The 12,156-nt window shown below is 39.7% G+C and overlaps 1 protein-coding gene across 7 annotated transcripts in view; it reads left to right on the top strand.

Moving 5' to 3' along the window:
* LOC135703040 (furin-like protease 2) overlaps window positions 1–12,156 on the top strand; it is a 1,186,720-nt gene that overhangs the window by 225,762 nt on the left and 948,802 nt on the right. Inside the window, exon 1 of one of the 7 annotated variants that reach the window (XM_065224147.1) lies at window positions 7,277–7,361. The exons of the other annotated variants lie outside the window; for them this stretch is intronic. The gene's annotated coding sequence lies outside the window, so the exon portion shown is untranslated. Of the gene's footprint in view, window positions 1–7,276; window positions 7,362–12,156 lie in introns of those variants that run through there. 7 annotated transcript variants of the gene reach the window in all.

Here is a 12,156-nt window from a genome sequence, read left to right as displayed (position 1 = left end):
CTAGATCCGATGAACTACAATTATTGCATTTATTATCGAGCAAATTTCAATTCATTTTCGTAAAAAAGACTGTCCACTAGACTTTAAAGCCATCCGGTCCTGATCAGCTTTCCAAAAGATGAGCTCGTTTGGTAAGAAATTGACTTGGCACAAACCATTTGAAGTTTATATGGAAATTAAAGACTGACTACAAGTAAATTGGTACGCACAAATAGACCTAATTCGTAATTCGTTAGTCAATAAGTTTAAGAAGTCCGTTAATGGTTGCTTTACTGTACTTTTATTAAAACTTCAAAGTTACAGCATTAGATGGTTACATTTCTCCGGTTCGAACGAAATCTCGAACCTTCCTCTTGATGGAGCCCATCAGCACCCGCACATTGGAAACGGACACGGAATCAGCGCATTTCTTCCATTTTGCCCGCATTTGTTGCATGGCCTTGACTGCCCCGCTGCTTCGTCGAAGTCGCTGCATTGAAATTGCCCAGTATTTTTTGGAGGATTCATTAGCTTGGGGACAAAATCGATCTTGTTGGAAGCATACCACTCCAGAACCACCTTGGTGGCAGCTGGCCAAATCGGGCCAAAAGATTACTTTGCCTCTATGCTTGCGGATGAATGGCAATTCACGCTTTGTCAGGCATTCTTCGATGTAAACTTGAGATGTCATCGTCGAGGATGTGACGAATGGTTCCGTTTTCAGGCCACAACTGCAAATCGCTTGCCAAATCATGGCCTTTTTCGCAAACTTGTCGGCAAACACAAACTTGAATCTTCTCGGCACATTCCCAGGTCCAGTCGCGATGTAATATTTTGACCGGGAAGCTGCTTAAAATCGAATTTGACGTATGTTTCGTCTTCGCTCAAAGTGCAGCCCTGTGTTTCGTCAAAACACTGTCGTACAAGAGCCTTGCACGCTTTTTGGGCACGGAATTCTGCTTCATGTGCCGATTCGGAGTTTTACTGGCTTTGTACGACGTGTATATTGCCGCGCAGCTGACGATCCCTGGTTCCAGTTTTTTCGTAAGTCCGCTGATTCCTTCCCACACTCAGGGTTTCCTTGTAGGTTTTGAACACTCAACAAACTATTGTTTTCGGCATCTTCATCACTTAAGCCAGCTTGGAACCGGACCACTCCGGATTTTCCAGGTGTTTGTGCACAATATTTTTTCTTCTTTCGAGTTTCATTGGACGTTATTTCTGAACACGATCGACTACTATGATCAAACTTGCACCAGTTGTTCTCTATAGAAGTGTAAACAAACCATTGTCCTTTGACAGATTTTCGATTCCCAACACTAGATATGTGCTAGCGGCGCGCGAGGGGCGTTCCAATTTACGTTTAGTCAGCCTTTACTTACCATTACCAGCTTTTTGTCCTTGATGAAAAGTTCGTCGAAAACAAACAGCCGATTCAGCAAAGTCCTTCTCCATGATAGATTATTCGTTGGTATCTATCCACGTAGGGGGGGTAATTTCATGGGAGACGTCTTAGAACGTAGCGAACATATTTTTTCTGAACCCTCTCAATACGATCGCTCTGGGTGGCATGGTGAGGAGCCCACACTTGGGCGGCATACTCCAAAATCAAAATCAGCATCAGTACACTAAATAAAACGATTGATTTTGCGGTAGTAGCAGAGATGTGTTCCGGCGACCGAAGCTTGCTATCAACGATGATGGTAAGGTCTTTGATAAACGTAACTCGTTATAGTGTGTTTGAGTCAAGCTGATAATCAAAGCACAGCGGCGAGCGAGTCCTGTAGAGGCAATTCTCAATTCAATTCTCGTGCCAACGCAAGTCATCTTGCATGGCAGCGCAATCCAAGACGGATGAAATAACTCGAACTAGCATTAAGTCATCAGTTTACATTAGTTTACTAGAGTGGATTGGCTGTAATTGATCTTGTTTTTTGGATTATGATGTTAGTTGTGTTTTGGTTTGGTTCAATTCAGATTCCTTCGATTCTCAATATCCATACTCACCAGGTCTAGTTCCTACCATTCCTTCGAAACCATTTGGTGGTTATTGCATCCAAATGAGTGTTGTGGTTGCCGAGAAACACGATTTACTTTATTTCATCACGGATGTTGTGATGTCACTGATAACACTAGTTTACAAAAAAAAAAAAAAAAAACATGAACTTCAATGTTTGACCTACAATCCTTATGTAGAATCGTGCGGATAATTCAAAAATTTGAACAAAAAATATCTCAGCAGGATAGATTTCTAGATTCAGACTTTTTTTTTTGAGTGAAATTTCATATTTAGCTGTTTCTAGAAAGCTATCCTATTGAGATTTTTTCTGACGACATTTTTAGATTCAGCACATGATTTTACATGGGAAATGACCACCGGCGTACTTACCTTACCAATCAGACTAAGGCCTTGTTGTCCTCTGCTGCTCGAAGAAGTCGTCTCCACTCTACTCGATCCATGGCCACACTTCGCCAGCCTCGTAGTCTGCGAAGGGTCCGCAGGTCGCCTTCTACTTGGTCGATCCACCTTGCCCGCTGCGCGCCTCTTCTTCTTGTTCCTGTTGGGTCGCTTTCCAGAACCATTTTCACTGGGTCGTCATGCGGCATTCGTACGACGTGCCCAGCCCACCGTAGTCGCCTAATTTTTGCAACGTTGACAATGGATGGTTCTCCCAGCAGCTGGTGCAATTCGTGGTTCATTTGCCTCCTCTACGTTCCGTCATCCATCTGCACTCCACCGTAGCATAGTCCAGGTCTCGTGGCCGTAGAGGACCACCGGCCTAATCAGCGTCTTGTACACAGTCAACTTCGTGTGGCGGTGAATTTTATTCAATCGGAGCATCGTCTCAAAGTTCCGTGCCATGATGTCGATCGGCGAAGCCAAGAAGCTGGATGGACTTCCTGAAGATCGTGCCACTCGTGTCTATCCCAGCTCTTCTGATCCTCTTCTGATCACACCTTCTAACGCGATGTTGAATAGCAGACACGATATCCGTACTCGTGCATAATTTGCCATAGCTGATCGCGATCGATTGTGTCGTATGCAAAAAACTCATTTTTTTTTAAATTTAGCAATCAAACCTTCACGCCAAACACATTCGAATACTTTTTCTAAGTCTATAAGAGCAACTCCAGTTGAGTGACCTTCAGATTTGTCTGAACGAATTAAATTGGTAACTCTTCAGAGTTGATGAGTAGTTGAATGCCCATGGCGAAATCCAAACTGCTCATCTGCAAAAAATTAAGTTCGTATTGATGTGAAGCATCGTTCTATTTTAAATTATCTTTTCAACAAGGTTGATTATTGAAGAAAGCAAACTTATTGGATGGTAGCTAGAAGCTTCAGCTGAATTTTTATCCGGCTGCAAAATTGGAACAACTTTTGCATTCTTCCATTTATCAGGAAAGTATGCCAAATGGAAACATCTGTTAAATAATTTTACCAAGAAAGACAAAGTACTCTCTGGGAGTTTTTTGATGAGGATATAGAAAATTCCATCATCACCTGGAGCTTTCATATTATGAAACTTTTTAGCTATAGACCTTACTTCGCCCAAATCAGTCCCCCAGGAATCATCAAAAATATTTTCCAGAGAGAAAATATTCAGATAATCCCGAGCAAACTGATTCTCAATAGGACTAGTAAGACCCAAACTGAAATTATGGGAACTCTCGAATTGCTTAGCAAGTTTCTGAGCTTTTTTCCAAATTTGTGATCAAAATTTTACCACCTTCTTTAAGCGCTGGAATAGACTTTTGAGGTTTTTTCATTATTCATTTTGTGAGTTTCCAAGAGGGTTTGGAACTCGGGTCTAATTTAGAAACATTATTTTCAAAAGTTTTGTTCCTCAGGGCAGAGAATCGCTTTTTAATTTGTTTTTGCACATCCCGCCAGATACCTTTCATGGCAGGATTGCGTGTTCTTTGATATTGTCTCCTACGGACATTTTTAAGGCGGATCAAGAGCTGAAAATCATCGTATATTATAATTGAATCGAATTTAACCTCGCATTTTGGTACTGAGGCAGCTCTTGCTTCAACTATAGAAGTAGTCAGAGATTCAAGAGCATAATTAATTTCATCTTTGGTTTGCAAAGGAATGTTTGGATCGAAGCTATATTCCCTAAATGTTCAATATTGCTCCCAATCAGCTCTATGGTTATTGAAAGAAGAACTGTTGGGATTCGAAATTATTTCTTGGGATATTTCAAAAGTTACTGTAAAGTGATCAGAACCGAAGTCAGCATGGGTCACCAATTGGCTACAAAGTTGACATGAATCAGTTAAGACCAAATCAATCGTTGAGGTATTTCTTGCAGAAGAAAAGCATGTTGGGCTGTTTGGATATTGAATAGTGTAATAACCTGCAGAACAATCATCAAACAGAATATTACCATTGGAATTGCTTTGAGTTTTATTCCATGAGCGGTGTTTTGCATTAAAATCACCAATAATGAAGAATTAAGACCCATGACGGGTAAGTTTCTGAAGGTCATCGTTGAGAAAATTCTTTTGCTGGCCTACGCATTGGAATGGCAAATAGGCAGCTATAAACGTAAGTTGTCCACATTTTGTTTCAACAGAAACTCCCAATGTTTCAAAAACTTTGGTTTCAAATGAAGAAAGAATTTTATGTTTGATTCGTCTATGAACAATTATGGCAACGCCACCAAAGGGTTCATCAAGACGGTCATTTCTATAAATGAAATAATTTGCGCCCCTCTTAGCCTTTTGGTCAGGTTTAAGGAACGTTTCTGTTTTAACGGCAATATGCATGTTATGAATTCTTAAAAAGTTAAATAGCTCGTCTTCATTAGCTTTAAGAGATCGAGCATTCCAATTTATAATATTTAATGCTTCAAAATCCATTACTGAATTTTAAAGTCATGACAATATTGTTTGCAAATTTTACTCCAGTTTGAATGGATCAAACATGGAGTTAGATTTAAGCATATCAGAAATCATGTCAATTAATGAATTCTGTAAAAATTCCATTTAAGGGGCAGTAATGCTTCCTAAGTCAAAATTGTCAAAATTCCGTTCGAATTACGTTGGTTAGTATTTTGATTTCTACCCGGTGCAATAGCAGCAGAGGTAGCTCCATTAACTCGCTGAACATTGTTAGCAGCGATGGGGAGTAGGTATAGATGAAAAATTTGAAGCAGGAGTGATGTTTGTACCTACGGGTACGAATGTAGAATTTGTTCCTCGCTGACCGTTGTTAACAGCTGAAAAATTTGTACCTGTTCGGGAACGTGGAGCGTTTCTGACCTGTTGGTTAGAACGTGATTGTAGGATCGCTTTGCGAGTCTTTCATTCCCAAAATTTGGATTTGTGGTTTTCACCACAATTTGAACATTTAAATTTCTTAGGATCTTCCATCACAGGACAGTCTTCCTTTGCGTGAGAGGAATCACCACCATTCATGCATTTAGCTGGCATGTAGCAATTTTTAGTTCCATGTTCCCACTTCACTCGGACATGGAGCATGAGGCTAGCTTTTCCTAAGGCCTTAAGGTTGTTTAGTTCACTAGACTTGAAGTGAACTAAATAAAAAAAATCATTAGAAATCCCGTTCCGCGAATCGCCAGGACGGGATTTCATTTTCATTTTGATTACTTGGAGTGGCACAACTCCAAGTAATTTTGCCAGTTCATCTTTGATTTGATCCAGGGACAGTCCTTTCATGACAACCTTCAACACACGTTCAGTTTTGGTGTCGTAAGTAAAAAAAATAATCTTCTTCTCAGTAAAATATTTGAGAAGACATTCAAATCCGTCCTAGGTTTCAGCCAATACACGACATTCACCCCGATGTTCGATTTGTAGTGAAAACTTAACTTTCACGAAGTTCAAAAGTTCCATGCGAAGAGCATGGAAATCGGAAGTGGTTATCACAATAGGGGGACTCTTTTCCTTCTTGGCATTAAGCCGGGAAAGTTTACTAGAATTTTTCTTGGATGATGGATCATTCTCATCATACGTGAGCAAATCAAATTGATTACTCAAATTAATTTCAGCAGAAGGGGGATCAAGAGTTTGCCCCTTTCTTTTGCGTTTAGGTTCCATAAATGTTTATCCAAATCGACTTCCAAGCAGATTAATATAAGAATCTGAAGGATCGAAGAGGAATTCTCCAAATCGATATCCGAGAAGGATTACCTCGGGTAGGGTCCAAACAAGGATCGAAGAGGACTAAGAGTTGAACAAGGTAGACATTTTACAGGTTGAGCACTGAAAAGTGCTGTTTAAATTTGTTCTAGCTTTAAGGAGGAAGTAACACTTCCTTCAGCAAAAAGCAAATAGATCCGCATGGCAAGAAAGCACGATGCGGACTCAGAAGAGGCCTTATATATGCTACGGACAGTGCTTGGATTGTGCAAGGATCATTAAAGTGTATACTAAATCGTTTGATAAACCCGAGCTTGTTATTTGCTTTATTGATAATGCCATTGTAGTGATCAGCAAATGAAAACTTAGAACTTAACCTAACTCCGCAATACGTAATCTTTTGAAATCATGGTCCGACTCATTTGTGCCGCCCGAAAGGACGTTCAATTATATCTTCATACACCATTTGATTAAAAGCATCCACAAGCGCGAGGATGCACAACGCATATAGTCAGTCCAAAATGCACACACTCACACACAGTCAGCCGCTTCTCTACGATCAAAGCTACTGTACGGGAGCTGGTGGATTACGAACTGTTACTCAATCTTGAAGCCTTCCACCGGCCGCCCCCTCATCCAAGCATAAATACACTCACACGCCAGTTCCAGCGAAAGGCTTTCATTTTCCGTCCATGATCAATTTTACGATTAACTGGTTTGCTGAGCTCGGCTGGTCTCAGTTCGTGTGAATGTGGAATAGCAGCCTCCTGCACACGGAGCAACAGTCAAACATCACGTGCCGTCGTCGTCGTCGTCGCACAAAGCGATGTAGAATTTCTTGTGACATAACTGATTTAAAGCACGTCGGAGGGCCACATTTTCAATTAAACAATGGTCATGCCCGGTCGCACACTGTTGAGGTGCCGGCGGTACACCCAAACATGGAGGATTCAGATGTGTTCACTTGATGAGCCAAAAACCCCACCACAACAAAGAGGAGAGCTTGTGGCTTTTGATTGAATATGTGATTCGCATCCTCCCACCACATTCACATCCTGCTGCAACGTTGACGCACCATATCAAATAATCATTTTTCGATTAAGTTTCATCCTTTGTTGTTACTCTAGGTTTTAATTTGCTGTTTCTCGTTTTTTTTTTGCTTTTCGTTTCAGGTTTGTGAAGTAGCATAATTGTTCCGTTGTTGGACTGAGGGATTCAATGCAATATAAAACACATACTCACAGCTCAGCAGTTGGATCGAGTTCTCAAAGGTAATTGTTGTTTGGTGACCTCTTGATGAGAGTGTTGGGAAAAATGTAGAGACAATGTAAAACAGTGATTGCTATTATTAATTGGTCGAGTAATTTCGAGCAACGACCAGTGCCACTTGATTTCCGTTCTCGTGTATCGCACGAACGGATTTGGGATTTGTTTGTCCTTTTGATTTATGGAAAATGTGTTTTAGGTCGTAAAAAACAGTCGTTGTCTTATGTAAAATGACACGGGGAATGCAAAAAACCTTTTTTTTTTTGGTAATTTAAAATTATGCGGATAAACAAAAGTCGCTGAACGCTGATGCCAATTTTATTGTTATTTTATGCCATCAAAAATTACAAATTATTGAAGCGGCAAAACAAAATTCAGCTGTTATTGAATTCGTCACTTGCTCTGTGCTTTATCCAAAACTATTAATTTTTAATCATTTAAGGGACGTCGGGCATAAATTGAAAATAATATTTGCGAATGACATATACTAAACATTCTACCTTCGGAGGGGAAGTGAAGCCGTTGGTCCGGATAGCAATCGATGCCCGTCGGTGATTGGCACAATATTGCGGAGCAGAGACCGACGTTAGTGGATGCATCCAAGGCACGACCGTAGATTTGACATAGGATTACGAAAGGTAGTTTTGATGCCACAGCAAAAGTATAGTAAATATTAAATTGATTTCTTAAATCGTTATCACTGAAAAAGTTCTATAGGTTGAAATTATGAAGCAATTTGAGAGTTCTGTTTTTGAGGTGCTCTGTCGGTGTCCATGTAGCCAATCCTGGACGATATGTCTTGAATACAAGCTTTTACTTGAGCTCTTTACTCAACTCTTTTATTTGTGGTCCTGAAATGGACCGATGGGTTGAAAACTCCACAGCATTCTTCTAAACTGGCTTCCAAGAACAATGCTGGGGAATTATTTCCTCGATCTGCTTAAGTGATTTGTTCTTGATTTGTGTAGCCAAATGCTGCGACATGGCTATATCGATAAACTCGCAAACGATCTATCTCCAATTGTATTAATTTGAAGATATTGAACTGTCCATTAATTTTAGTATTCGGAAATTAAATCTGTGTTAGGGAAAACACATCATTCACAAAATTTGAGCTTACCAGACGGTACCTACGTTTATGTTTTTGATGCAAATTTTAAGCCCTTCTTATGAAAAAAATCCGAGAAGAATTTTAATGCATCAAAAAGGCAATCAATGATAATTTTAATTATAATATCAACAGTTGCACATTCATGCAATTTTCAATAGTGACCGTTTGAAAATTAATAGTCTTAATTTTAACAGATAACGTTGTAAAATTTCCAATCAATTGGCGTATTAAGAATTTATTATAGAGATTATTAGCCATCTGGCTAGTTCATCTCTGAGATGTATTAAAAATTAAAATTCATCAACTATGTATCAAAATCAGAACATTTTCATGTCGCGACCGACTTTGGTTTTTGAAATTGCACCCCCAATGTTGCCTTAAAAATACATGGTAGGGGAAATGGATGTAATATCGGCCTAAATGCTCCTAATTTGGGCCCATACATAAATTCAGCAATCGACTAAATTTTCATAGCGACCAAAAATATCCATTAGTACCGTGCCAATGACGCGTTCATTTAGATAAAATTGATAAATAGCAGATTTTTAGCGATGGGCCCAATCTTAGATCCATAGGCCAACATTAGAGCCATTTCTCCTATGATAGATTCATACTTATGGGAACTGCCATCCGATTGATGACGTTGACAAGTCTCGCGTCACTTTTCAAATAGACCAATCTACATTGATCGATTCTCTTAATCGACTTTCTCTTTCATTGATAATTTCAAATCAAGCTGAACATTGCATTAGGTCCTAAGTAAAATTGACAGATTATCTTCGTCGACTTTCTCTTTGTATCCCCTCGGCCATGTAAAGACATTCCCTGGTATTTTCAGCACACAGATCCATAAAAGAAGCTTTTATCTAGCATCTAATATGACAAACCCAACAACAAGAAACGGTTATGTGCTCAACCTATTAACGAATGAGAAGAACGACAAAGTGAATTGATCAATGTTACTTAGGTCCTAAGCAATGTTCAGCTTGCTATTTCACGCTATTTTTTATACATAGTGTATTAAAAGGAACTATTATTAAGGTTCAATTTACTTTGATGCTTTTTGGAAATTTTCAAAAGCAGTTTTTTCCGACGCATTGTTTCAGATTGCAAAAAGCTCGCGTCATTTTGTGTGAAATATCAAAAGGAATCGAATAGTGCGAGCTTTTTGCAATTTGAAATAATGCATCGGAAAAAACTGCTTTTGAAATTTTCCAAAAAGCATCAAAGTAAATTGAACCTTAAGCGTTATAGACGATAAAAACAGCTGAACATGTTTTTGGAGCCGAATTATTAACGAAAGAGAGAGTTGATGAAGAGAATCGATCAATGTAGATTGGTATATTCGTAAGGTAACGCGAGAAATATCCAGAAAATACTCTTAAAAAAATTTATGTTGGTCCTGAAAAGGACAGTTTTGTCGTGATGGTTGAGTATTGCTGAGCTATTAAGGTGTTTTACACAGATAAGGCTGGCGAGCTGTATGTTGTTTGGAACGGTGACGCGCTTGGTATAGATGGCCCACAGCGGCTCACGACGAGCAACTGAAATCCGACCGCTTTCTGGCAGCCTTTCGTCGTGTACTGGAGAACAATCTACAACGCTATGCACCGAAAGCACTGCTACTGCTGCAGATGATGACCACTGGACACCACCACTCACTCACCACACACGGTGATCGAATAAACAGACCGGAGTTAATTCGATTTTTAAATCTGTGTTAGGGAAAGCGCTTTTCGTAGTCGATCGGTGAACATTTTCATTATTATAGCAAACGTTTCACAATCGTGCAATTTTCAATAGTTACCGTTTGGAAATTTGATAAAGTGTTCATTTTAGCAGATTCGTAGATGACATTCCAATCGATTGGCTTGTTTAGAATTAATATCCATCCGCTATTGACAGAGTTATAAGTGGTTAAAATCTGACCACTTTTTGTAACGCGTTGCCGAAAGATGTAATCCTACGTCAAAAACAGATATACTGAACATACACCTTGCATATGGTCATATTCAGATTCAGGCAGTCCAAAACAAGTTAATAAGTAAATTTTAGAGCGAATGGAAGGATTAGTATAAAGAGAATTAATATCATAACGATACATTTTTGCAGAATTATCTACTGAAAACAATATCTACAGTTGTATTTCAGACTGTCTCGTATCTTTCGTCTAAAAATGTTTCAACTACTACTCTTCATCGTTGTGACTGAATTAAACAATGCTCAATGCTCCTGCTTTAAATCTAAACACCAATTCACAACCTGGTAGGTACCAGCCAAACAAAAATAAATTCCTCATACTTGCATACATTCACCGGAGGAGCAGCTCGTGATGGCAAATCGTGAATCATATCATAAAAAAGCGTTCAGCATCGCAAAGATTAAATAGTTAATGTGCAAACATTTTTCTTTCAACTTTGCTCACGCGCTCGCTTTCGCTTACGATTACCGATGCTTTGCTCGCGCCCGCCTGACTCGCCTTCATCATCATCATCATCATCATCGTTGCGAACCGTTGCTGGTGTGTGTATGTGCACATTTTCAGAGAGAGAGGTACGCTTATTTGCTGCAAGAATTATGCCCTTTTTACCTTTCTCGTACGCTTAGAAGCACTGAACGGATTTAGTGTCCATCGGAACGAAGATTTTTTATTTTCAATAAATTATCATGGCGTCTGAGTAAAAACTGACAACTGGAGTTTACCATGGACTACAGCTGTCAAACCCCCTAAATACAGTTGGAATCCAACATGTCTTTTTGAAGATGAAGAGAATCGATCTATGCAGATAGGACCTTTTGAAAAATTCATCGAAAATTATCGTTAATAAATTCTCACTCATCGTGTTGCTCTTTTAGTAAAGGTTAATCACTGTGGACTCTTCGCTCACTCAAAACCAGCGTTGTCAGATATACCGATTTTCGAGCTTGAATCCGTTAACTGTCGATACCAGTCCTGAGATTTGTCATTGTCATTGACAGACTTTTGCGTGATATTGACAAAATTGATTTTCACATAGCCACTGACAGACTTGATCCTCAAAAAAACCTTTGTCAAAATCTCATTCATTTTTCGTTAATGACAAAGATTCACCTGAGTCACATTTTTGCTATCCAAGCAGTTTACAAGACGTACATTTTTTTCCTTGATTTGTTTTCCGTCAATCTTATTTTTCGTGCTGAGCACCAATGCTACCGACGCCTGGGAGGCATGCAGCTCACACACCTGGACCCTACCTCTACCGACTCATCAATTCATGAGTCGAGGACCAACGGCTTTACTTCCCTTCCGACCGAAAAAAGGCGTGATCAGAGATGTTATGTGCCTCAGAACATCCCGGCGGCGCCGACTGGGACTGAACCCAAGCCTGTTGGGGTGAGAGGCAATCACGCTTACCACCTTGTAGTTAGTTTGCTCAAGCCATTTAATTTCGTTTCGACATCAATTACTGTCATTGGTCAAAAGGTACAGTAGCAGCACCTACCCTACCCGTGTCCCTTCGAGATCGTCAAGTCATCGATGACAGGATCACATACCTTGGTAGAGGTAACAATAGCTGCAATTTCCAATCCTACGACTGGATGCCCTCCTTCAGATAACAACTGGAGTGCGGTAAAAATCGGTAGAACTGTTTCCAACACATCGTCGGTACTTGAGCGTGTTGGTGATAATCTCTTTTTGCCAGTGGTGG

This window comes from Ochlerotatus camptorhynchus, unplaced genomic scaffold, assembly GCF_037179485.1.
Source record: "Ochlerotatus camptorhynchus isolate MF236.1 unplaced genomic scaffold, CSIRO-AGI_Acam_v1.1 ptg000207l, whole genome shotgun sequence".
NCBI lineage: Eukaryota > Metazoa > Arthropoda > Insecta > Diptera > Culicidae > Ochlerotatus > Ochlerotatus camptorhynchus.
The sequence above is the reverse complement of the archived record's forward strand: the minus strand, read 5'-3'. Positions and strand labels throughout refer to the sequence as shown.